Genomic DNA, 27,286 nt, shown 5'->3' with positions numbered 1-27,286 from the left:
AGGCCGAGGTGCTCAAAGGTCTGGCAGTTTTTCACTGAGAGTGCAGACGACCGACGAACAGTGGTGTGCAACCTTTGTCGCGCCAAGATCAGCCGGGGAGCCACCACCACCAGCCTCACCACCACCAGCATGCACAGACATATGATGGCCAAGCACCCCACAAGGTGGGACGAAGGCCGTTCACCGCCTCCGGTTTGCACCGCTGCCTCTCCCTCTGTGCCCTAACCTGCCACTAAGATCCAACCCCCCTCTCAGGACACAGGCACTACCGTTTCCTGGCCTGCACCCACACCCTCACCTCCGCTGTCCTCGGCCCCATCCACCAATTTCTGTCAGCGCACCGTTGAGCCGTCGCTAGCACAAGTGTTGGAGCGCAAGCGCAAGTACGCCGCCACGCACCCGCACGCTCAAGCGTTAAACGTGCACAAAGCCAAATTTATCAGCCTGCAGATGCTGCCATATAGGGTTGTGGAAACGGAGGCTTTCAAAGGTATGATGGCGGCGGCGGCCCCGCGCTACTCAGTTCCCAGTCGCCACTACTTTTCCCGATGTGCCGTCCCAGCCCTGCACGACCACGTCTCCCGCAACATTGTACGCGCCCTCACCAACGCGGTTACTGCCAAGGTCCACTTAACAACGGACACGTGGACAAGCACAGGCGGGCAGGGCCACTATATCTCCCTGAGTCAGAGCCTGGGACCGCTCACGTCCTACCCACCCCCAGAATTGCGGGCCCCAGCTCGGTGGTGGTATCTGCGGCGGTGTATGCTTCCTCCACTAAACCACCCTCCTCCTCCTCCTCCTCCTACGCAACCTCTGTCTCGCAATCAAGATGTGTCAGCAGCAGCACGTCACCAGCAGTCGGTGTCGCGCGGCGTGGCAGCACAGCGGTGGGCAAGCGTCAGCAGGCCGTGCTGAAACTACTCAGCTTAGGAAAGAAGAGGCACACGGCCCACGAACTGCTGCAGGGTCTGACAGAGCAGACCGACCGCTGGCTTGCGCCTCTGAGCCTCCAACCGGGTATGGTCGTGTGTGACAACGGCCGTAACCTGGTGGCGGCTCTGCAGCTCGGCAGCCTCACGCACGTGCCATGCCTGGCCCACGTCTTTAATCTGGTGGTTCAGCGCTTTCTGAAAAGCTACCCACGCTTGTCATACCTGCTCGGAAAGGTGCGCCGGCTCTGCGCACATTTCCGCAAGTCCCACACGGACGCTGCCACCCTGCGCACCCTGCAACATCGGTTTCATCTGCCAGTGCACCGACTGCTGTGCGACGTGCCCACACGGTGGAACTCTATGCTCCACATGTTGGCCAGGCTCTATGAGCAGTGTAGAGTTATAGTGGAATACCAACTTCAACATGGGCTGCGCAGTGGGAGTCAGCCTCCTCAATTCTTTACAGAAGAGTGGGCCTGGTTGGCAGACATCTGCCAGGTCCTTGGAAACTTTGAGGAATCTACCCAGATGGTGAGCGGCGATGCTGCAATCATTAGCGTCACCATTCCTCTGCTATGCCTCTTGAGAAGTTCCCTGCAAAGCATAAAGGCAGACGCTTTGCTCTCGGAAACAGAGGTGGGGGAAGACAGTATGTCTTACATCACCGCTGTATTCCTGTCAACAAGTGTACTGGGTCTCTGCTGGGGGTAGTTGTCCTAATTCATACGCAGCCAGCTAAGTGTTACAGCAGGCTTGTGCAAAATTCTTTCCTGCCTCTGTGTTGCCTCTTACATCACCGCTGTATTCCTGTCCACAAGTGTACTGGGTCTCTGCTTGGGGTAGTTGTCCTAATTCATACGCAGCCAGCTAAGTGTTACAGCAGGCTTGCGCAAAATTCTTTCCTGCCTCTGTGTTGCCTCTTACATCACCGCTGTATTCCTGTCCACAAGTGTACTGGGTCTCTGCTGAGGGTAGTTGTCCTAATTCATACGCAGCCAGCTAAGTGTTACAGCAGGCTTGCGCAAAATTCTTTCCTGCTTCTGTGTTGCCTCTTACATCACCGCTGTATTCCTGTCCACAAGTGTACTGGGTCTCTGCTGGGGGTTGTTGTCCTAATTCATACGCAGCCAGCTAAGTGTTACAGCAGGCTTGCGCAAAATTCTTTCCTGCCTCTGCTGTGCGTTCCGTAAGCAAAGTCAGCCTCCAACCACAGGCCAATAAGCGGCACAATTAATTACAGCGTTCTGTTTCTGCAGTACTGGTAATACACCATGCTGAGGGGTAGGGGTAGGCCTAGAGGACGTGGACGTGGGCGAGGACGCGGAGGCCCAAGTCAGGGTGTGGGCACAGGCCAGGTGTATTGCAGCCGACTGCTGCGGGATTAGGAGAGAGGCACGTTTCTGGCGTCCCCACATTCATCTCACAATTAATGGGTCCAGGCGGTAGACCTTTATTAGAAAATGAGCAGTGTGAGCAGGTCCTGTCGTGGATGGCAGAAAGTGCATCCAGCAATCTATCGACCACCCAGAGTTCTGTGCCGTCCACTGCTGCAACTCTGAATCCTCTGGCTGCTGCTCCTCCTTCCTCCCAGCCTCCTCACTCCATTACAATGACACATTCTGAGGAGCAGGCAGACTCCCAGGAACTGTTCCCGGGCCCCTGCCCAGAATGGCAAGCAATGGTTCCTCAACCACCGGAGGAGTTTGTCGTTACCCATGCCCAACCTTTGGAAAGTTCCCGGGGTCCGGGGGATGAGGCTGGGGACTTCCGGCAACTGTCTCAAGAGCTTTCAGTGGGTGAGGAGGACGATGATGATGAGACACAGTTGTCTATCACTCAGGTAGTAGTAATTGGAGTAAGTCCGAGGGAGGAGCGCACAGAGGATTCGGAGGAAGAGCAGCAGGACGATGAGGTGACTGACCCCACCTGGTTTGCTACGCCTACTGAGGACAGGTCTTCAGAGGGGGAGGCAAGTGTAGCAGCAGGGCAGGTTGGAAGAGGCAGTGCGGTGGCCAGAGGTAGAGGCAGGGCCAGACCAAATAATCCACCAACTGTTTCCCAAAGCGCTCCCTCGTGCCATGCCACCCTGCAGAGGCCGAGGTGCTCAAAGGTCTGGCAGTTTTTCACTGAGAGTGCAGACGACCAGTGGTGTGCAACCTTTGTCGCGCCAAGATCAGCCGGGGAGCCACCACCACCAGCCTCACCACCACCAGCATGCGCAGACATATGATGGCCAAGCACCCCACAAGGTGGGACGAAGGCCGTTCACCGCCTCCGGTTTGCACCGCTGCCTCTCCCCCTGTGCCCCAACCTGCCACTGAGATCCAACCCCCTCTCAGGACACTGGCACTACCGTCTCCTGGCCTGCAGCCACACCCTCACCTCCGCTGTGCTCGGCCCCATCCACCAATGTCTCTCAGCGCACCGTCCAGCCGTCGCTAGCGCAAGTGTTGGAGCGCACGCGCAAGTACGCCGCCACGCACCCGCACACTCAAGCGTTAAATGTGCACATAGCCAAATTTATCAGCCTGGAGATGCTGCCGTATAGGGTTGTAGAAATGGAGGCTTTCAAAGGTATGATAGCGGCGGCTGCCCCGCACTACTCAGTTTCCAGTCGCCACTACTTTTCCCGATGTGCCGTCCCAGTCCTGCACGACCACGTCTCCCGCAACATTGTACGCGCCCTCACCAACGCGGTTACTGCCAAGGTCCACTTAACAACGGACACGTGGACAAGCACAGGCGGGCAGGGCCACTATATCTCCCTGACGGCACATTGGGTGAATTTAGTGGAGGCTGGGACAGAGTCAGAGCCTGGGACCGCTCACGTCCTACCCACCCCCAGAATTGCGGGCCCCAGCTCGGTGGTGGTATCTGCGGCAGTGTATGCTTCCTTCACTAAACCACCCTCCTCCTCCTACGCAACCTCTGGTCATGTGTGACAACGGCCGTAACCTGGTGGCGGCTCTGCAGCTCGGCAGCCTCACGCACGTGCCATGCCTGGCCCACGTCTTTAATTTGGTGGTTCAGCGCTTTCTGAAAAGCTACCCACGCTTGTCAGACCTGCTCAGGAAGGTGCGCTGGCTCTGCACACATTTCCGCAAGTCCCACACGGACGCTGCCACCCTGCGCACCCTGCAACATCGGTTTCATCTGCCAGTGCACCGACTGCTGTGCGACGTGCCCACACGGTGGAACTCTACGCTCCACATGTTGGCCAGGCTCTATGAGCAGCGTAGAGCTATAGTGGAATACCAACTCCAACATGGGCGGCACAGTGGGAGTCAGCCTCCTCAATTCTTTACAGGAGAGTGGGCCTGGTTGGCAGCCATCTGCCAGGTCCTTGGAAACTTTGAGGAGTCTACCCAGATGGTGAGCGGCGATGCTGCAATCATTAGCGTCACCATTCCTCTGCTATGCCTCTTGAGAAGTTCCCTGCAAAGCATGAAGGCAGACGATTTGCGCTCGGAAACAGAGGCGGGGGAAGACAGTATGTCGCTGGATAGTCAGAGCACCCTCCTGTCTATATCTCAGCGCGTTGAGGAGGAGGAGCATGAGGAGGATGAGGAGGAGGGGGAAGAGACAGCTTGGCCCACTGCTGAGGGTACCCATGCTGCTTGCCTGTCATCCTTTCAGCGTGTATGGCCTGAGGAGGAGGAGGATCCTGAAAGTGATCTTCCTAGTGAGGACAGCCATGTGTTGCGTACAGGTACCCTGGCACACATGGCTGACTTCATGTTAGGATGCCTTTCTCGTGACCCTCGCGTTACATGCATTCTGGCCACTACAGATTACTGGGTGTACACACTGCTCGACCCACGGTATAAGGAGAACCTTTCCACTTTCATACCCGAAGAGGAAAGGGGTTCGAGAGTGATGCTATACCACAGGACCCTGGCGGAGAAACTGATGGTAAAATTCCCATCCGACAGCGCTAGTGGCCGAAGGCGCAGTTCCGAGGGCCAGGTAGCAGGGAAGGCGCAGAGATCAGGCAGCATGTACAGCACAGGCAGGGGAACACTCTCTAAGGCCTTTGACAGCTTTCTGGCTCCCCAGCAAGACTGTGTCACCGGTCCCCAGTCACGGCTGAGTCGGCGGGAGCACTGTAAAAGGATGGTGAGGGAGTACGTAGCCGATCACACGACCGTCCTCCGTGACGCCTCTGCCCCCTACAACTACTGGGTGTCGAACCTGGACACGTGGCCTGAACTCGCGCTGTATGCCCTGGAGGTGCTTGCTTGTCCTGCGGCTAGCGTCTTGTCAGAGAGGGTGTTTAGTGCGGCTGGGGGAATCATCACAGATATGCGTAGCCGCTTGTCAACCGACAGTGCCGACAGGCTTACACTCATAAAGATGAACAAAGCCTGGATTTCCCCAGACTTCTCTTCTCCACCAGCGGACAGCAGCGATACCTAAACAATACGTAGGCTGCACCCGTGGATGGCAGCATTGTTCTCTATCACCATCAAAAACGTGGATCTTTTAGCTTCATCAATCTGTGTGTAATATTCATCCTCCTCCTCCTACTCCTCCTCCTGAAACCTCACATAATCACGCCGAACGGGCAATTTTTCTTAGGCCCACAAGGCTCACTCATATAATTTTTGGAAACAATTTTTATACGTTTCAATGCTCATTAAAGCGTTGACACTTTCACCTCCAACAATTTTTATTTTAACTGGGCTGCCTCCAGGCCTAGTTACAAATTAAGCCACATTAACCAAAGCGATTAATGGGTTTCACCTGCCCTCTTGGTTGGGCATGGGCAATTTTTCTGACATACATTAGTACTGTTGGTACACCAATTTTGGGGGCCTTCGCCTACAGTGTAATCCAATTAATTTTTTGCCCACCTGCATTAAAGCTGACGTTACATCAGCTGTGCTGGGCACTGCAATGGGATATATTTATGTACCGCCGGTGGGTTCCAGGGAGCCACCCATGCTGTGGGTCCACACGGAGTTGTAACTGCATGTGTCCACTTCTAAAGAACCCCAGTCTGACTGGGGCATGCAGTGTGGGCCGAAGCCCACCTGCATTTAACATGACATTACCTCAGCTGTGATGGGCAATGCAATGGGATATATTTATGTACCGCCGGTGGGTTCCTGGCACCCACCCATGCTGTGGGTCCACAGGGAGTTGTAACTGCATGTGTCCACTTCTAAAGAACCCCAGTGTGACTGGGGCATGCAGTGTGGGCAGAAGCCCACCTGCATTTAATCGGACGTTACCTCAGCTGTGATGGGCACTGCAATGGGATACATTTATTTGCAGCCGGTGGGTTCCAGGGAGCCACCCATGCTGTGGGTGCACACGGAATTCCCATTGCGGAGTTGTACCTGCCTGTGACTATTTATAAAAAAAACGCGGTCTGACTGGGGCAGCAGACACCTTGACAGAATGAATAGTGTGTGGACCCACAGCATGGGTGGCTCCCTGGAACCCACCGGCGGTACATACATTTTTCCCATTGCAGTGCCCATCACAGCTGAGGTAATGTCATGTTTAATGCAGGTGGGCTTCGGCCCACACTGCATGCCCCAGTCAGACTGGGGTTCTTTAGAAGTGGACACATGCAGTTACAACTCCGTGTGGACCGACAGCATGGGTGGGTGCCAGGAACCCACCGGCGGTACATAAATATATACCATTGCATTGCCCATCACAGCTGAGGTAATGTCATGTTTAATGCAGGTGGGCTTCGGCCCACACTGCATGATCCAGTCAGACTGGGGTTCTTTAGAAGTGGACACATACAGTTACAACTCCGTGTGGACCGACAGCATGGGTGGCTCCCTGAAACCCACCGACGGTATATAAATATATCCCATTGCAGTGCCCAGCACAGCTGAGGTAATGTCATGTTTAATGCAGGTGGGCTTCGGCCCACACTGCATGCCCCAGTCAGACTGGGGTTTTTTAGAAGTGGACACATGCAGTTACAACTCCGTGTGGACCGACAGCATGGGTGGGTTCCAGGAAGCCACCGGCGGTACATAAATATATCCCATTGCATTGCCCATCACAGCTGAGGTCATGTCATGTTTAATGCAGGTGGGCTTCGGCCCACACTGCATGCCCCAGTCAGACTGGGGTTCTTTAGAAGTGGACACATGCAGTTACAACTCCGTGTGGACCGACAGCATGGGTGGGTTCCAGGAAGCCACCGGCGGTACATAAATATATCCCATTGCATTGCCCATCACAGCTGAGGTCATGTCATGTTTAATGCAGGTGGGCTTCTGCCCACACTGCATGCCCCAGTCAGACTGGGGTTCTTTAGAAGTGGACACATGCAGTTACAACTCCGTGTGGACCGACAGCATGGGTGGGTGCCAGGAAGCCACCGGCGGTACATTAATATATCCCATTGCATTGCCCATCACAGCTGAGGTAATGTCATGTTTAATGCAGGTGGGCTTCTGCCCACACTGCATGCCCCAGTCAGACTGGGGTTCTTTAGAAGTGGACACATACAGTTACAACTCCGTGTGGACCGACAGCATGGGTGGCTCCCTGAAACCCACCGACGGTATATAAATATATCCCATTGCAGTGCCCAGCACAGCTGAGGTAATGTCATGTTTAATGCAGGTGGGCTTCGGCCCACACTGCATGCCCCAGTCAGACTGGGGTTTTTTAGAAGTGGACACATGCAGTTACAACTCCGTGTGGACCGACAGCATGGGTGGGTGCCAGGAAGCCACCGGCGGTACATTAATATATCCCATTGCATTGCCCATCACAGCTGAGGTAATGTCATGTTTAATGCAGGTGGGCTTCGGCCCACACTGCATGCCCCAGTCAGACTGGGGTTCTTTAGAAGTGGACACATGCAGTTACAACTCCGTGTGGACCGACAGCATGGGTGGGTTCCAGGAAGCCACCGGCGGTACATAAATATATCCCATTGCATTGCCCATCACAGCTGAGGTCATGTCATGTTTAATGCAGGTGGGCTTCTGCCCACACTGCATGCCCCAGTCAGACTGGGGTTCTTTAGAAGTGGACACATGCAGTTACAACTCCGTGTGGACCGACAGCATGGGTGGGTGCCAGGAAGCCACCGGCGGTACATTAATATATCCCATTGCATTGCCCATCACAGCTGAGGTAATGTCATGTTTAATGCAGGTGGGCTTCGGCCCACACTGCATTCCCCAGTCAGACTAGGGTTCTTCAGAAGTGAACACATGCAGTTACAACTCCGTGTGGACCGACAGCATGGGTGGGTGCCAGGAACCCACCGACGGTATATAAATATATCCCATTGCATTGCCCATCACAGCTGAGGTAATGTCATGTTTAATGCAGGTGGGCTTCGGCCCACACTGCATTCCCCAGTCAGACTGGGGTTCTTCAGAAGTGGACACATGCAGTTACAACTCCGTGTGGACCGACAGCATGGGTGGGTGCCAGGAACCCACCGACAGTATATAAATATATCCCATTGCAGTGCCCAGCACAGCTGAGGTAATGTCATGTTTAATGCAGGTGGGCTTCGGGCCACACTGCATTCCCCAGTCAGACTGGGGTTCTTCAGAAGTGGACACATGCAGTTACAACTCCGTGTGGACCGACAGCATGGGTGGGTGCCAGGAACCCACCGACGGTACATAAATATATCCCATTGCTGTGCCCAGCACAGCTGAGGTAACGTCAGCTTTAATGCAGGTGGGCAAAAAATTAATTGGATTACACTGTAGGCGAGGGCCCCAAAAAAATTGGTGTACCAACAGTACTAATGTACGTCAGAAAAATTGCCCATGCCCAACCAAGAGGGCAGGTGAAACCCATTAATCGCTTTGGTTAATGTGGCTTAATTTGTAACTAGGCCTGGAGGCAGCCCAGTTAAAATAAAAATTGGTTCAGGTGAAAGTTTCAAGGCTTTAATGAGCATTGAAACGTATAAAAATTGTTTACAAAAATTATATGACTGAGCCTTGTGGGCCTAAGAAAAATTGCCCGTTCGGCGTGATTATGTGAGGTTTCAGGAGGAGGAGCAGGAGGAGGAGGAGGAATATTATACACTGATTGATGAAGCTAAAAGGTCCACGTTTTTGATGGTGATAGAGAACAATGCTTCCATCCGCGGGTGCAGCCTACGTATTGTTTAGGTATCGCTGCTGTCCGCTGGTGGAGAAGAGAAGTCTGGAGAAATCCAGGCTTTGTTCATCTTGATGAGTGTTAGCCTGTTGGCACTGTCGGTTGACAGGTGGGTACGCTTATCTGTGATGATTCCCCCAGCCGCACTAAACACCCTCTCTGACAAGACACTAGCCGCAGGACAAGCAAGCACCTCCAGGGCATACAGCGCGAGTTCAGGCCACGTGTCCAGGTTCGACACCCAGTAGTTGTAGGGGGCAGAGGCGTCACGGAGGACGGTCGTGCGATCAGCTACGTACTCCCTCACCATCCTTTTACAGTGCTCCCGCCGACTCAGCCTTGACTGGGGAGCGGTGACACAGTCTTGCTGGGGAGCCAGAAAGCTGTCAAACGCCTTAGAGAGTGTTCCCCTGCCTGTGCTGTACATGCTGCCTGATCTCCGCACCTCCCCTGCTACCTGGCCCTCGGAACTGCGCCTTCGGCCACTAGCGCTGTCGGATGGGAATTTTACCATCAGTTTGTCCACCAGGGTCCTGTGGTATAGCATCACTCTCGAACCTCTTTCCTCTTCGGGTATGAGAGTGGAAAGGTTCTCCTTATACCGTGGGTCGAGCAGTGTGTACACCCAGTAATCTGTAGTGGCCAGAATGCGTGTAACGCGAGGGTCACGAGAAAGTCATCCTAACATGAAGTCAGCCATGTGTGCCAGGGTACCTGTACGTAACACATGGCTGTCCTCACTAGGAAGCTCACTTTCAGGATCCTCCTCCTCCTCCTCCTCCTCCTCCTCCTCCTCCTCAGGCCATACACGCTGAAAGGATGACAGGCAAGCAGCATGGGTACCCTAAGCATTGGGCCAAGCTGTCTCTTCCCCCTCCTCCTCATGCTCCTCCTCCTCCTCCTCCTCAGGCCATACACGCTGAAAGGATGACAGGCAAGCAGCATGGGTACCCTCAGCAGTGGCCCAAGCTGTCTCTTCCCCCTCCTCCTCATCCTCCTCCCCCTCCTCCTCCTCCTCAATGCGCTGAGATATAGACAGGAGGGTGCTCTGACTATCCAGCGACATACTGTCTTCCCCCACCTCTGTTTCCGAGAGCAAAGCGTCTGCCTTTATGCTTTGCAGGGAACTTCTCAAGAGGCATAGCAGAGGAATGGTGACGCTAATGATTGCAGCATCGCCGCTCACCATCTGGGTAGATTCCTCAAAGTTTCCAAGGACCTGGCAGATGTCTGCCAACCAGGCCCACTCTTCTGTAAAGAATTGAGGAGGCTGACTCCCACTGCGCAGCCCATGTTGAAGTTGGTATTCCACTATAACTCTACACTGCTCATAGAGCCTGGCCAACATGTGGAGCATAGAGTTCCACCGTGTGGGCACGTCGCACAGCAGTCGGTGCACTGGCAGATGAAACCGATGTTGCAGGGTGCGCAGGGTGGCAGCGTCCGTGTGGGACTTGCGGAAATGTGCGCAGAGCCGGCGCACCTTTCCGAGCAGGTATGACAAGCGTGGGTAGCTTTTCAGAAAGCGCTGAACCACCAGATTAAAGACGTGGGCCAGGCATGGCACGTGCGTGAGGCTGCCGAGCTGCAGAGCCGCCACCAGGTTACGGCCGTTGTCACACACGACCATACCCGGTTGGAGGCTCAGAGGCGCAAGCCAGCGGTCGGTCTGCTCTGTCAGACCCTGCAGCAGTTCGTGGGCCGTGTGCCTCTTCTTTCCTAAGCTGAGTAGTTTCAGCACGGCCTGCTGACGCTTGCCTGTGCTGCCACGCCGCGCGACACCGACTGCTGGTGACGTGCTGCTGCTGACACATCTTGATTGCGAGACAGAGGTTGCGTAGGAGGAGGAGGAGGAGGAGGGTGGTTTAGTGGAGGAAGCATACACCGCCGCAGATACCACCACCGAGCTGGGGCCCGCAATTCTGGGGGTGGGTAGGACGTGAGCGGTCCCAGGCTCTGACTCAGGGAGATATAGTGGCCCTGCCCGCCTGTGCTTGTCCACGTGTCCGTTGTTAAGTGGACCTTGGCAGTAACCGCGTTGGTGAGGGCGCGTACAATGTTGCGGGAGACGTGGTCGTGCAGGGCTGGGACGGCACATCGGGAAAAGTAGTGGCGACTGGGAACTGAGTAGCGCGGGGCCGCCGCCGCCATCATACCTTTGAAAGCCTCCGTTTCCACAACCCTATATGGCAGCATCTGCAGGCTGATAAATTTGGCTTTGTGCACGTTTAACGCTTGAGCGTGCGGGTGCGTGGCGGCGTACTTGCGCTTGCGCTCCAACACTTGTGCTAGCGACGGCTCAACGGTGCGCTGACAGAAATTGGTGGATGGGGCCGAGGACAGCGGAGGTGAGGGTGTGGGTGCAGGCCAGGAAACGGTAGTGCCTGTGTCCTGAGAGGGGGGTTGGATCTTAGTGGCAGGTTAGGGCACAGAGGGAGAGGCAGCGGTGCAAACCGGAGGCGGTGAACGGCCTTCGTCCCACCTTGTGGGGTGCTTGGCCATCATATGTCTGTGCATGCTGGTGGTGGTGAGGCTGGTGGTGGTGGCTCCCCGGCTGATCTTGGCGCGACAAAGGTTGCACACCACTGTTCGTCGGTCGTCTGCACTCTCAGTGAAAAACTGCCAGACCTTTGAGCACCTCGGCCTCTGCAGGGTGGCATGGCACGAGGGGGCGCTTTGGGAAACAGTTGGTGGATTATTCGGTCTGGCCCTGCCTCTACCCTTGGCCACCGCACTGCCTCTTCCAACCTGCCTTGCTGCTGCACTTGCCTCCCCCTCTGAAGACCTGTCCTCAGTAGGCGTAGCAAACCAGGTGGGGTCAGTCACCTCATCGTCCTGCTGCTCTTCCTCCGAATCCTCTGTGCGCTCCTCCCTCGGACTTACTCCAATTACTACTACCTGAGTGATAGACAACTGTGTCTCATCGTCATCGTCCTCCTTACCCACTGAAAGCTCTTGAGACAGTTGCCGGAAGTCCCCAGCCTCATCCCCCGGACCCCGGGAACTTTCCAAAGGTTGGGCATGGGTCACGACAAACTCCTCCGGTGGGAGAGGAACCATTGCTGGCCATTCTGGGCAGGGCCCGGGAACAGTTCCTGGGAGTCTGCCTGCTCCTCAGAATGTGTCATTGTAATGGAGTGAGGAGGCTGGGAGGAAGGAGGAGCAGTAGCCAGAGGATTCAGAGTTGCAGCAGTGGACGGCGCAGAACTCTGGGTGGTCGATAGATTGCTGGATGCACTTTCTGCCATCCACGACAGGACCTGCTCACACTGCTCATTTTCTAATAAAGGTCTAGCGCGTGGACCCATTAATTGTGAGATGAATGTGGGGACGCCAGAAACGTGCCTCTCTCCTAATCCCGCAGCAGTCGGCTGCGATACACCTGGATCAGGAGCTCGGCCTGTGCCCAGACCCTGACTTGGCCTTCGCGTCCTCGCCCACGTCCACGTCCTTTAGGCCTACCCCTACCCCTCAGCATGCTGTATTACCAGTAGTGCAGAAACAGAACACTGTAATTAAATGTGACGCTTATTGGCCTGTGGTTGGAGGCTGACTTCGCTTACGGAACGCACAGCAGAGCAGGAAAGAATTTTGCGCAAGCCTGCTGTAACACTTAGCTGGCTGCGTATGAATTAGGACAACTACCCCCAGCAGAGACCCAGTACACTTGTGGACAGAAATACAGCGGTGATGTAAGAGGCAACACAGAAGCAGGAAAGAATTTTGCGCAAGCCTGCTGTAACACTTAGCTGGCTGCGTATGAATTAGGACAATACCCCCAGCAGAAACCCAGTACACTGAGGACGGTCACAGGCAGCCCAAACAGATTTTTTTTTCCCAAATGTTTTTGGAAAGGCCCACTGCCTATATACACTAAATATGTCTTCTGTCCCTGCCTCACCACTACTGGCCCTGGACAATGTAAAATTACTGCAGACTGTTTCACTGTGGACAGGAATACAGCGGTGATGTAAGAGGCAACACAGAGGCAGGAAAGAATTTTGCGCAAGCCTGCTGTAACACTTAGCTGGCTGCGTATGAATTAGGACAACTACCCCCAGCAGAGACCCAGTACACTTGTGGACAGGAATACAGCGGTGATGTAAGAGGCAACACAGAGGCAGGAAAGAATTTTGCGCAAGCCTGCTGTAACACTTAGCTGGCTGCGTATGAATTAGGACAACTAACCCCAGCAGAGACCCAGAACACTTGTGGACAGGAATACAGCGGTGATGTAAGAGGCAACACAGAGGCAGGAAAGAATTTTGCGCAAGCCTGCTGTAACACTTAGCTGGCTGCGTATGAATTAGGACAACTACCCCCAGCAGAGACCCAGTACACTTGTGGACAGGAATACAGCGGTGATGTAAGAGGCAACACAGAGCAGGAAAGAATTTTGCGCAAGCCTGCTGTAACAGTTAGCTGGCTGCGTATGAATTAGGACAACTACCCCCAGCAGAGACCCAGTACACTTGTGGACAGGAATACAGCGGTGATGTAAGAGGCAACACAGAGGCAGGAAGGAATTTTGCGCAAGCCTGCTGTAACACTTAGCTGGCTGCGTATGAATTAGGACAACTACCCCCAGCAGAGACCCAGTACACTTGTGGACAGGAATACAGCGGTGATGTAAGAGGCAACACAGAGGCAGGAAAGAATTTTGCGCAAGCCTGCTGTAACACTTAGCTGGCTGCGTATGAATTAGGACAACTACCCCCAGCAGAGACCCAGTACACTTGTTGACAGGAATACAGCGGTGATGTAAGAGGCAACACAGAGGCAGGAAAGAATTTAGCGCAAGCCTGCTGTAACACTTAGCTGGCTGCGTATGAATTAGGACAACTACCCCCAGCAGAGACCCAGTACACTTGTGGACAGGAATACAGCGGTGATGTAAGAGGCAACACAGAGGCAGGAAAGAATTTTGCGCAAGCCTGCTGTAACACTTAGCTGGCTGCGTATGAATTAGGACAACTACCCCCAGCAGAGACCCAGTACACTTGTGGACAGGAATACAGCGTTGATGTAAGAGGCAACACAGAGGCAGGAAAGAATTTTGCGCAAGCCTGCTGTAACACTTAGCTGGCTGCGTATGAATTAGGACAACTACCCCCAGCAGAGACCCAGAACACTTGTGGACAGGAATACAGCGGTGATGTAAGAGGCAACACAGAGGCAGGAAAGAATTTTGCGCAAGCCTGCTGTAACACTTAGCTGGCTGCGTATGAATTAGGACAACTACCCCCAGCAGAGACCCAGTACACTTGTGGACAGGAATACAGCGGTGATGTAAGAGGCAACACAGAGCAGGAAAGAATTTTGCGCAAGCCTGCTGTAACAGTTAGCTGGCTGCGTATGAATTAGGACAACTACCCCCAGCAGAGACCCAGTACACTTGTGGACAGGAATACAGCGGTGATGTAAGAGGCAACACAGAGGCAGGAAAGAATTTTGCGCAAGCCTGCTGTAACACTTAGCTGGCTGCGTATGAATTAGGACAACTACCCCCAGCAGAGACCCAGTACACTTGTGGACAGGAATACAGCGGTGATGTAAGAGGCAACACAGAGGCAGGAAAGAATTTTGCGCAAGCCTGCTGTAACACTTAGCTGGCTGCGTATGAATTAGGACAACTACCCCCAGCAGAGACCCAGAACACTTGTGGACAGGAATACAGCGGTGATGTAAGAGGCAACACAGAGGCAGGAAAGAATTTTGCGCAAGCCTGCTGTAACACTTAGCTGGCTGCGTATGAATTAGGACAACTACCCCCAGCAGAGACCCAGTACACTTGTGGACAGGAATACAGCGGTGATGTAAGAGGCAACACAGAGCAGGAAAGAATTTTGCGCAAGCCTGCTGTAACAGTTAGCTGGCTGCGTATGAATTAGGACAACTACCCCCAGCAGAGACCCAGTACACTTGTGGACAGGAATACAGCGGTGATGTAAGAGGAAACACAGAGGCAGGAAAGAATTTTGCGCAAGCCTGCTGTAACACTTAGCTGGCTGCGTATGAATTAGGACAACTACCCCCAGCAGAGACCCAGTACACTTGTGGACAGGAATACAGCGGTGATGTAAGAGGCAACACAGAGGCAGGAAAGAATTTTGCGCAAGCCTGCTGTAACACTTAGCTGGCTGCGTATGAATTAGGACAACTACCCCCAGCAGAGACCCAGTACACTTGTGGACAGGAATACAGCGGTGATGTAAGAGGCAACACAGAGGCAGGAAAGAATTTTGCGCAAGCCTGCTGTAACACTTAGCTGGCTGCGTATGAATTAGGACAACTACCCCCAGCAGAGACCCAGTACACTTGTGGACAGGAATACAGCGGTGATGTAAGAGGCAACACAGAGGCAGGAAAGAATTTTGCGCAAGCCTGCTGTAACACTTAGCTGGCTGCGTATGAATTAGGACAACTACCCCCAGCAGAGACCCAGTACACTTGTGGACAGGAATACAGCGGTGATGTAAGAGGCAACACAGAGGCAGGAAAGAATTTTGCGCAAGCCTGCTGTAACACTTAGCTGGCTGCGTATGAATTAGGACAACTACCCCCAGCAGAGACCCAGAACACTTGTGGACAGGAATACAGCGGTGATGTAAGAGGCAACACAGAGGCAGGAAAGAATTTTGCGCAAGCCTGCTGTAACACTTAGCTGGCTGCGTATGAATTAGGACAACTACCCCCAGCAGAGACCCAGTACACTTGTGGACAGAAATACAGCGGTGATGTAAGAGGCAACACAGAAGCAGGAAAGAATTTTGCGCAAGCCTGCTGTAACACTTAGCTGGCTGCGTATGAATTAGGACAATACCCCCAGCAGAAACCCAGTACACTGAGGACGGTCACAGGCAGCCCAAACAGATTTTTTTTTCCCAAATGTTTTTGGAAAGGCCCACTGCCTATATACACTAAATATGTCTTCTGTCCCTGCCTCACCACTACTGGCCCTGGACAATGTAAAATTACTGCAGACTGTTTCACTGTGGACAGGAATACAGCGGTGATGTAAGAGGCAACACAGAGGCAGGAAAGAATTTTGCGCAAGCCTGCTGTAACACTTAGCTGGCTGCGTATGAATTAGGACAACTACCCCCAGCAGAGACCCAGTACACTTGTGGACAGGAATACAGCGGTGATGTAAGAGGCAACACAGAGGCAGGAAAGAATTTTGCGCAAGCCTGCTGTAACACTTAGCTGGCTGCGTATGAATTAGGACAACTAACCCCAGCAGAGACCCAGAACACTTGTGGACAGGAATACAGCGGTGATGTAAGAGGCAACACAGAGGCAGGAAAGAATTTTGCGCAAGCCTGCTGTAACACTTAGCTGGCTGCGTATGAATTAGGACAACTACCCCCAGCAGAGACCCAGTACACTTGTGGACAGGAATACAGCGGTGATGTAAGAGGCAACACAGAGCAGGAAAGAATTTTGCGCAAGCCTGCTGTAACAGTTAGCTGGCTGCGTATGAATTAGGACAACTACCCCCAGCAGAGACCCAGTACACTTGTGGACAGGAATACAGCGGTGATGTAAGAGGCAACACAGAGGCAGGAAGGAATTTTGCGCAAGCCTGCTGTAACACTTAGCTGGCTGCGTATGAATTAGGACAACTACCCCCAGCAGAGACCCAGTACACTTGTGGACAGGAATACAGCGGTGATGTAAGAGGCAACACAGAGGCAGGAAAGAATTTTGCGCAAGCCTGCTGTAACACTTAGCTGGCTGCGTATGAATTAGGACAACTACCCCCAGCAGAGACCCAGTACACTTGTTGACAGGAATACAGCGGTGATGTAAGAGGCAACACAGAGGCAGGAAAGAATTTAGCGCAAGCCTGCTGTAACACTTAGCTGGCTGCGTATGAATTAGGACAACTACCCCCAGCAGAGACCCAGTACACTTGTGGACAGGAATACAGCGGTGATGTAAGAGGCAACACAGAGGCAGGAAAGAATTTTGCGCAAGCCTGCTGTAACACTTAGCTGGCTGCGTATGAATTAGGACAACTACCCCCAGCAGAGACCCAGTACACTTGTGGACAGGAATACAGCGTTGATGTAAGAGGCAACACAGAGGCAGGAAAGAATTTTGCGCAAGCCTGCTGTAACACTTAGCTGGCTGCGTATGAATTAGGACAACTACCCCCAGCAGAGACCCAGAACACTTGTGGACAGGAATACAGCGGTGATGTAAGAGGCAACACAGAGGCAGGAAAGAATTTTGCGCAAGCCTGCTGTAACACTTAGCTGGCTGCGTATGAATTAGGACAACTACCCCCAGCAGAGACCCAGTACACTTGTGGACAGGAATACAGCGGTGATGTAAGAGGCAACACAGAGCAGGAAAGAATTTTGCGCAAGCCTGCTGTAACAGTTAGCTGGCTGCGTATGAATTAGGACAACTACCCCCAGCAGAGACCCAGTACACTTGTGGACAGGAATACAGCGGTGATGTAAGAGGCAACACAGAGGCAGGAAAGAATTTTGCGCAAGCCTGCTGTAACACTTAGCTGGCTGCGTATGAATTAGGACAACTACCCCCAGCAGAGACCCAGTACACTTGTGGACAGGAATACAGCGGTGATGTAAGAGGCAACACAGAGGCAGGAAAGAATTTTGCGCAAGCCTGCTGTAACACTTAGCTGGCTGCGTATGAATTAGGACAACTACCCCCAGCAGAGACCCAGAACACTTGTGGACAGGAATACAGCGGTGATGTAAGAGGCAACACAGAGGCAGGAAAGAATTTTGCGCAAGCCTGCTGTAACACTTAGCTGGCTGCGTATGAATTAGGACAACTACCCCCAGCAGAGACCCAGTACACTTGTGGACAGGAATACAGCGGTGATGTAAGAGGCAACACAGAGCAGGAAAGAATTTTGCGCAAGCCTGCTGTAACAGTTAGCTGGCTGCGTATGAATTAGGACAACTACCCCCAGCAGAGACCCAGTACACTTGTGGACAGGAATACAGCGGTGATGTAAGAGGAAACACAGAGGCAGGAAAGAATTTTGCGCAAGCCTGCTGTAACACTTAGCTGGCTGCGTATGAATTAGGACAACTACCCCCAGCAGAGACCCAGTACACTTGTGGACAGGAATACAGCGGTGATGTAAGAGGCAACACAGAGGCAGGAAAGAATTTTGCGCAAGCCTGCTGTAACACTTAGCTGGCTGCGTATGAATTAGGACAACTACCCCCAGCAGAGACCCAGTACACTTGTGGACAGGAATACAGCGGTGATGTAAGAGGCAACACAGAGGCAGGAAAGAATTTTGCGCAAGCCTGCTGTAACACTTAGCTGGCTGCGTATGAATTAGGACAACTACCCCCAGCAGAGACCCAGTACACTTGTGGACAGGAATACAGCGGTGATGTAAGAGGCAACACAGAGGCAGGAAAGAATTTTGCGCAAGCCTGCTGTAACACTTAGCTGGCTGCGTATGAATTAGGACAACTACCCCCAGCAGAGACCCAGTACACTTGTGGACAGGAATACAGCGGTGATGTAAGAGGCAACACAGAGGCAGGAAAGAATTTTGCGCAAGCCTGCTGTAACACTTAGCTGGCTGCGTATGAATTAGGACAACTACCCCCAGCAGAGACCCAGAACACTTGTGGACAGGAATACAGCGGTGATGTAAGAGGCAACACAGAGGCAGGAAAGAATTTTGCGCAAGCCTGCTGTAACACTTAGCTGGCTGCGTATGAATTAGGACAACTACCCCCAGCAGAGACCCAGTACACTTGTGGACAGGAATACAGCGGTGATGTAAGAGGCAACACAGAGCAGGAAAGAATTTTGCGCAAGCCTGCTGTAACACTTAGCTGGCTGCGTATGAATTAGGACAACTACCCCCAGCAGAGACCCAGTACACTTGTGGACAGGAATACAGCGGTGATGTAAGAGGCAACACAGAGGCAGGAAAGAATTTTGCGCAAGCCTGCTGTAACACTTAGCTGGCTGCGTATGAATTAGGACAACTACCCCCAGCAGAGACCCAGTACACTTGTGGACAGGAATACAGCGGTGATGTAAGAGGCAACACAGAGGCAGGAAAGAATTTTGCGCAAGCCTGCTGTAACACTTAGCTGGCTGCGTATGAATTAGGACAACTACCCCCAGCAGAGACCCAGTACACTTGTGGACAGGAATACAGCGGTGATGTAAGAGGCAACACAGAGGCAGGAAAGAATTTTGCGCAAGCCTGCTGTAACACTTAGCTGGCTGCGTATGAATTAGGACAACTACCCCCAGCAGAGACCCAGTACACTTGTGGACAGGAATACAGCGGTGATGTAAGAGGCAACACAGAGGCAGGAAAGAATTTTGCGCAAGCCTGCTGTAACACTTAGCTGGCTGCGTATGAATTAGGACAACTACCCCCAGCAGAGACCCAGAACACTTGTGGACAGGAATACAGCGGTGATGTAAGAGGCAACACAGAGGCAGGAAAGAATTTTGCGCAAGCCTGCTGTAACACTTAGCTGGCTGCGTATGAATTAGGACAACTACCCCCAGCAGAGACCCAGTACACTTGTGGACAGGAATACAGCGGTGATGTAAGAGGCAACACAGAGCAGGAAAGAATTTTGCGCAAGCCTGCTGTAACAGTTAGCTGGCTGCGTATGAATTAGGACAACTACCCCCAGCAGAGACCCAGTACACTTGTGGACAGGAATACAGCGGTGATGTAAGAGGCAACACAGAGCAGGAAAGAATTTTGCGCAAGCCTGCTGTAACAGTTAGCTGGCTGCGTATGAATTAGGACAACTACCCCCAGCAGAGACCCAGTACACTTGTGGACAGGAATACAGCGGTGATGTAAGAGGCAACACAGAGGCAGGAAAGAATTTTGCGCAAGCCTGCTGTAACACTTAGCTGGCTGCGTATGAATTAGGACAACTACCCCCAGCAGAGACCCAGTACACTTGTGGACAGGAATACAGCGGTGATGTAAGAGGCAACACAGAGGCAGGAAAGAATTTTGCGCAAGCCTGCTGTAACACTTAGCTGGCTGCGTATGATTTAGGACAACTACCCCCAGCAGAGACCCAGTACACTTGTGGACAGGAATGCAGCGGTGATGTAAGAGGCAACACAGAGGCAGGAAAGAATTTTGCGCAAGCCTGCTGTAACACTTAGCTGGCTGCGTATGAATTAGGACAACTACCCCCAGCAGAGACCCAGTACACTTGTGGACAGGAATACAGCGGTGATGTAAGAGGCAACACAGAGGCAGGAAAGAATTTTGCGCAAGCGTGCTGTAACACTTAGCTGGCTGCGTATGAATTAGGACAACTACCCCCAGCAGAGACCCAGTACACTTGTGGACAGGAATGCAGCGGTGATGTAAGAGGCAACACAGAGGCAGGAAAGAATTTTGCGCAAGCCTGCTGTAACACTTAGCTGGCTGCGTATGAATTAGGACAATACCCCCAGCAGAGACCCAGTACACTGAGGACAGGAATACAGCGGTGATGTAAGAGGCAACACAGAGGCAGGAAAGAATTTTGCGCAAGCCTGCTGTAACACTTAGCTGGCTGCGTATGAATTAGGACAATACCCCCAGCAGAGACCCAGTACACAGAGGACGGTCACAGGCAGCCCAAATAGATTTTTTTTCCCAAATGTTTTTGGAAAGGCCCACTGCCTATATACACTAAATATGTCTTCTGTCCCTGCCTCACCACTACTGGCCCTGGACAATGTAAAATTACTGCAGGACGCAATGGTCTGCACGTCCGATATACAAAAAAAAAAAAAAAGCAGCCTCCACAGTACTGCACACGGTTAGATGTGGCCCTAAGAAGGACCGTTGGGGCTCTTGAAGCCTAAAATAACTCCTAACGCTCTCCCTATAGCAGCTCCGGCACCAGCAGCACTTTCCCTCCTCTATGTCAGAATGCATCTGTGGCGAGCCGCGGGAGGGGCCGACTTTTATACTCGGGTGACACCTGATCTCGCCAGCCACTCACTGCAGGGGGGTGGTATAGGGCTTGAACGTCGCAGGGGGAAGTTGTAATGCCTTCCCTGTCTTTCTATTGGCCAGAAAAGCGCGCTAACGTCTCAGAGATGAAAGTGAAAGTAACTTGAACATCGCGTGGTACTCGCCTCGAGTAACGAGCATCCCGAACACGCTAATACTGGAACGAGTATCAAGCTCGGACGAGTACGTTCGCTCATCTCTAGTCAAGAACTGCTGTTTTCCCAGCTCCCCTTTAGTAATGGTGCCACATAATGTAACTAAATACCGCTATGTAATACTGAAATAAAACCATCATACAGAACTGAATCACAGTAAGACCGCAGTACAATGATGAAATAATGCCACTGTACAGTCCATGCAATGCTGAAGTACAGTAACGGTCATGTAATGCTTATATAATGCTGCTATATGGTACTGAAATAGGGAAAGTGTGTGGAACTTCAGGGGGAATATGTTGAATAGCATTTAAAGGGGTTGTCCAGTTGTAAACTGTTAATGGTCAATCCTCAGACAGGTCACCAAGGGTAGACTGGCGGAGTCTGCTGAATGGGACCCTCACCAATAAACTGTTCTCTTAGCTGTTGTATTTATGCACTGAGCTGATTTATGCAGGAAGCAGACAGCTCTGTTCCTACTGCAGTGGTCTGACTTGGTATTGCAGGCATTGAAGTCAGTGGGAACATTGTCTGTAATACAGAGCTTGGCCACTGCAGTGGAAACAGAGCTGTCTGCTTCAATATAGAGACTGTCTGGCTGTCGGCCATTTTGTTGCGTGTGTCAGACCTTCGGACTTTTCCGTTTACTTCCTGTGACTCTGCACAAACAAAACCTTGGGCCAAACATCCCCAATATGGTACCTTTATTTTACTTCCTCCTTGTTTTATTTTAAGAATTGTCTGTTGTGTATAACTGTAAACCTTATCTCCACTGTAACATCTTTTTGAATATATAGGTATTTAGCACTACTCGTCTTTTGTAGAATAAATCTGCAATTTATTAGTCAGCCTTGTCTGTTTTAAAACGAGCCATAGGCCAGAAAATTGTGTTAATAATTCATATTCTGGGTTCCAGTTTACTGGTGATATACAAGCTGGTGGTGGCAGCGGTAGCAAGCAGGTATTGTAGAGTCCTGGAAAAGCTGGGTACAAATCCATCTGTATTCTAACGGATCCATGCTTGCAATCCCGCTAGAGTGATCGATCGAGGCTCTGCCGTGACAAATGGTCATAGCGGCCAGACCGATCGCAGGAGTCAATCCGTGACAAATTAGCGATAGAGGCGGGCTTGATTGGGGTGCCGCCTCTCTCTCCCTGACAAATTGGTGATAGAGGCGGAGATGTCGGGTCTCCTCTCTTTCATCCCCGATTGATCCATCACATCTGCCTCCTGCATCGGCCCAGAGAACAGCAGATTAGTGGTGGCAGGCCCCCGCTGATCTCCTATTGATGACCAACCCTGAGGATAGACCATCAATAGTTAACACCCAGACAAACACTTTAAGTTTCAGGCCCCTAGCTCATTCTATTCTTGGTTGGGAACTTTTCTGCCCCCTCTTATAGTGCTGAAATATAGTTACACTGCTCTACAACACTGAAATAATACCTCCATATAGTGCTGAAATGCAGTAATACCCCAATACAAAGCTAAAATAATGCTGCCATACTATGCTGAAAACATACCAGCATACAGTACAGATATACTATGCAGTGCACTTATAGCAGCTCTTATATCTATGCTATGCAATATACTGCAGTACAAGATTTCTGGTAGTCAGAGGCACTGGATGCTGAGTCATTTATGGCGCCCCCTTCAGCAGGTTTGATTAATGCACAGGCTGAACGCCCCTAATCCACACCAGTCACACGCTGGTTTTCTTGTCTCTTTTCCGCTCCGCAGGTATAAGATAGTGTATTTGCTAGTCAGAAGATCAGCTGCAATGTCTGCGGATATCTTGAAGCAAAGACGGAGCTGCTGCATTCTTCAAGCCTGTAAGCTGCAGCTGACGTCTCGGCAGCTCATCCTCTTGTCTCCACTTCTCCTCCGGCTGCATTTCTAACCACATCCAGCCCCGTGACAGCAGCTAGCGAGAATGGATCACTGAAGAAAGTTCCAAGCTCTCACATTGATTTATGGCTCGGCCATTTGGATACCTTCTGGTGCCAAATCATTTTTTATGAAACTGATCTCTCCCCTGGCATGCGGATCGATAGTTTATTTAAAAACTAAAACATTGGCTCTGGTTGAATACTTTGTAAACAGCAGCGGTGACAAAGTAGGAAACGAAATCCCTGGATGACAATGGTGGATGTGAGATGAGGCTGGGATGCCCCGTGAAGGTCGCGCTGATGGTGATGTATGGGAGCTTGATCTGCACATTAGTAATGGCCTGGCACTGATACCAAATTAAACCGGCGGGATTAAGATATATTCAGATTTTTTTCTTATAGCTTTCAGAAGAAACCGCAAAAAAAGAAACATCCAATGACAAGATAATAAATGTCAGTCCAGCACAGGAATGTGAAGAGATGGAGGTCACTGACAACCGGACGGCAGCGGCATCTATAGTTGTCTTGTTTCCTGGTCTTCTCAAGTTACCAGAAAGTCTACCTATGGGAGAATCACTGCCAGTGCCGTCCTTATGAAGGGGGCGCCAAAAAGATCTGCACAGGGGTCAGCTAGATGGGGAATAATATATGATATAAAATGATAGAAACGGCACTAATAGGCAGTCTGTGTTCTTCTTATGGTGAAAGCAGCTATATAGCAGCAGACCTACTGCAGAACAGAACAAATACCGTACCAGGACCAATCTCGTAACAGAAATTCAGCACAACCCAACCGTAGCTTATGAATACAGAGCCAGAACCAAGCTCAATACATAAGTATAGAACAAATCAACTCTAGTATACAAATATAATAGCAAGACCAAGCTGAGTATATAAATACAGCCCCACGACCAATCTCAGTACATAGATACAATACCATAACTAAGCTCAGTACATAAATACAACACTAGAGCCAAGCTCAATATATAAATACAGCACCAAGACTAATCTCAGTACATAGATACAATACCATAACTAAGCTCAGTACATAGATACAATACCATAACCAAGCTCATCACATAGATACAATACCATAACTAAGCTCAGTACATAAATACAACACTGGAGCCAAGCTCAATATATAAATACAGCACCAAGACTAATCTCAGTACATAGATACAATACCATAACCAAGCTCAGTACATAGATACAATACCATAACTAAGCTCAGTACATAAATATAGAACAAACCAACTGTAATATACAAATATAATAGCAGAACCAAGCTTAGTATATAAACACAGCATCAGGACCAATCTCATTAGATACAATACCGGAATAAAGCTTGATACATAAATACAGCACCAGAGTCAAGCTTATAACATAAATAAAGCTAATTTTCAGGAGAATAGCGTTCATTTTTCTTTTTCTCCACATTATTAGAGAAGCATGGCTGAGAAAAATGTAAAATTCTGCAGCACTGAACAGCGAGGCATCATGAAGTTCCTGTTCGTGCAGAATGAAAAACAAAGGAAAAACAAAGGAAAACAAAGGAAATACAGGAGTGCATGATAGGATCATTGGGTGCCCCGCGCCCGTCATAATCAACTGTGAAGAAAATTGGTTCCACCACTATTGTCCTGAGACCAAACAGCAGACGCCACAGTGGTGGCACTCTGGATCTCCACAGCCAAAGAAACTCAAGCCATGGAGGTCAGCAGGAAGGGTTATGGCCGACATCTGTGGGCATAGCAAATCTGTTATTTACAGAGTATCTTCAGAAGGGCCGAACCATCAGCGCAGAACACAACAGGCACTTGCTGGGAAACTTATAGGCCCCACCGCGGGAACGCTGCCAGCAAGTGTGCTGCTGCTTCAGGATGACGCTCCTTTACAAAAGGCTGCCAAGACAACAGATTCTGAACCTAGAAGCCAATGATTCACAGGTGATCGAAGCAGCAGAGCCGTTCTCCAGTGACCAACAATTCTTAATGGAAGGGTTAGAGAAACTTTAGAAAAAAATGAAAAAGTGTCTGGAACTTCAGGGGGAATATGGTGAACAGCATTTAAAGGGGTTGTCCAGTTGTAAACTGTTGATGGTCCATCCTCAGGACAGGTCATCCTGAGTAGACTGGCGGGGTCTGCTGCATGGGACCCTCACCAATAAGCGGTTCTCTTGGCTGTTGTCTTCATGCACTGAGCTGATTTCTGCAGGAAGCAAACAGCTCTGTTTCCCAGTGGTCAGACTTGGTATTGCAGGCATTGAAGTAAAGGGGAACATTGTCTGTAATACAGAGCCTGACCGCTGCAGTGGAAACGGGGTTATCTGCTTCTTACATTGGCGCACACAAATACAGCACCAGAATCAAACCCATAACACAGATACAGCACCTGAACCAAGCTCAGTAGATACATACAGCATGAACCAAGCTCAGTAGATACATACAGCATGAGTGTAAGGCAAAGACCAGGCAGCATCAGATGAATTTTCAAGACAACTTCAAAATCTTTATTCCTCCATCAAAGGAAAACCTGCGACGTTTCGGCCACCATCGTGGCCTTTTTTTGAGAAAGGCCACGATGGTGGCCGAAACATTGCAGGTTGTCTTGAAAATTCATCTGATGCTGCCTGGTCTTTGCCTTACACTTCTGATGACTACTGGGTCGTGATCCGGACCAAGCTGGGCTGTTGCATCTACCTGCTCCTCGCTGCATTTGCGGCAGAACGACTGAGACTAGTTTTGAGAGAATCCATATGAGTGCTGCTGTTGGCTTTATTATTTAGATACATACAGCATGAACCAAGCTCAGTAGATACATACAGCATGAACCAAGCTCAGTAGATACATACAGCATGAACCAAGCTCAGTAGATACATACAGCATGAACCAAGCTCAGTAGATACATACAACATGAACCAAGCTCAGTAGATACATACAGAATGAACCAAGCTCAGTAGATACATACAGCATGAACCAAGCTCAGTAGATACATACAGCATGAACCAAGCTCAGTAGATACATACAGCATGAACCAAGCTCAGTAGATACATACAGCATGAACCAAGCTCAGTAGATACATACAGCATGAACCAAGCTTAGTAGATACATACAGCATGAACCAAGCTCAGCACATACAGTAGTGTGCAAATACTTTAGGCTGGTGTGGAGAAAATACCTCAAAGTAAGGGTACTTTTACACGTAGCGATACTCGTTCACCAGAGCCAACAAGCAAGCAATGCTTCCTGAATGATATTCATATAACGGTTCAGTGTAAAAGCACCTTGAGAAGGATCTCAAAAACGGAAATGTTAATTAACAAAATGCAAAGAAGAGGAATGTAAACCCCATCGTGTGTGCGTGGAGCAGCGGGAGGCTTCTGGAATAATCTACCGCAGTCTCTGACCGGCCGCACACTGAACTCCGCTGTCTGATCCATAATAAATAGCGTGCAGGCGTCCTCCGTGTTCGCGCCGCACACACCTGCTGATTGGTTACTTCTTAATCAGCTCTATTTCAGCAACTTTACTAAATAAGAATCAAAGAAATGAATCCTTTATGGAAAAAATGGAACAAAAACAGAGGAAAAATGGGCAGAAGACAAAACAAGGAAATCGCTGGGTGTCGTGACAGAGCCTTCAGCAGTATGATGTAAAGAGCAGGCGCTGGGGGCGGAGCATGGAGCTTCAGCCAATAGCTGCCAAGCAGTACCGCCAGTCACACACTGGCCGTCGTTCTGGTCTTCCAACATCCCAGGTACAAGTCACCATGTTATTTCCTGCGGTTCCATCACCCAACCGAACTGGGAAGTGCAGACATGCGAAGGAACTACAAGTCCCAGGGGTCACGTGACGCAAGGAGCTTCATTTTATAAACTACAAACTTGCCCAAAGTTTCTCCTTCAAGCACCCCTCTGATCCCGGGACAGAATTCAGTTTAGGGGCAGTATTTGGGGGGTATATGACCTGCCATCTGTTCACCCTCACATCCACCATGTCCATGGCCACATTCCCTGTCTTCCAAGTTGGCCATCACACCTGTCTAACTACCGATGCACACTGTGTAGCGCTAGCCTAAGGCATTTCACGCTGCTGACCGATTGGCTAGTGCTGATCATGTGAGCAGTGCAGGTCAGTCAGAAAGCAGGAGAAGTGCATCATTAGTTCAACTCCCTACCAATGCAAAATATGCAT

Source organism: Eleutherodactylus coqui, chromosome 4 (genome assembly GCF_035609145.1).
Source record: "Eleutherodactylus coqui strain aEleCoq1 chromosome 4, aEleCoq1.hap1, whole genome shotgun sequence".
NCBI classification, from domain to species: Eukaryota; Metazoa; Chordata; class Amphibia; order Anura; family Eleutherodactylidae; genus Eleutherodactylus; species Eleutherodactylus coqui.
The sequence above is the reverse complement of the archived record's forward strand: the minus strand, read 5'-3'. Positions refer to the sequence as shown.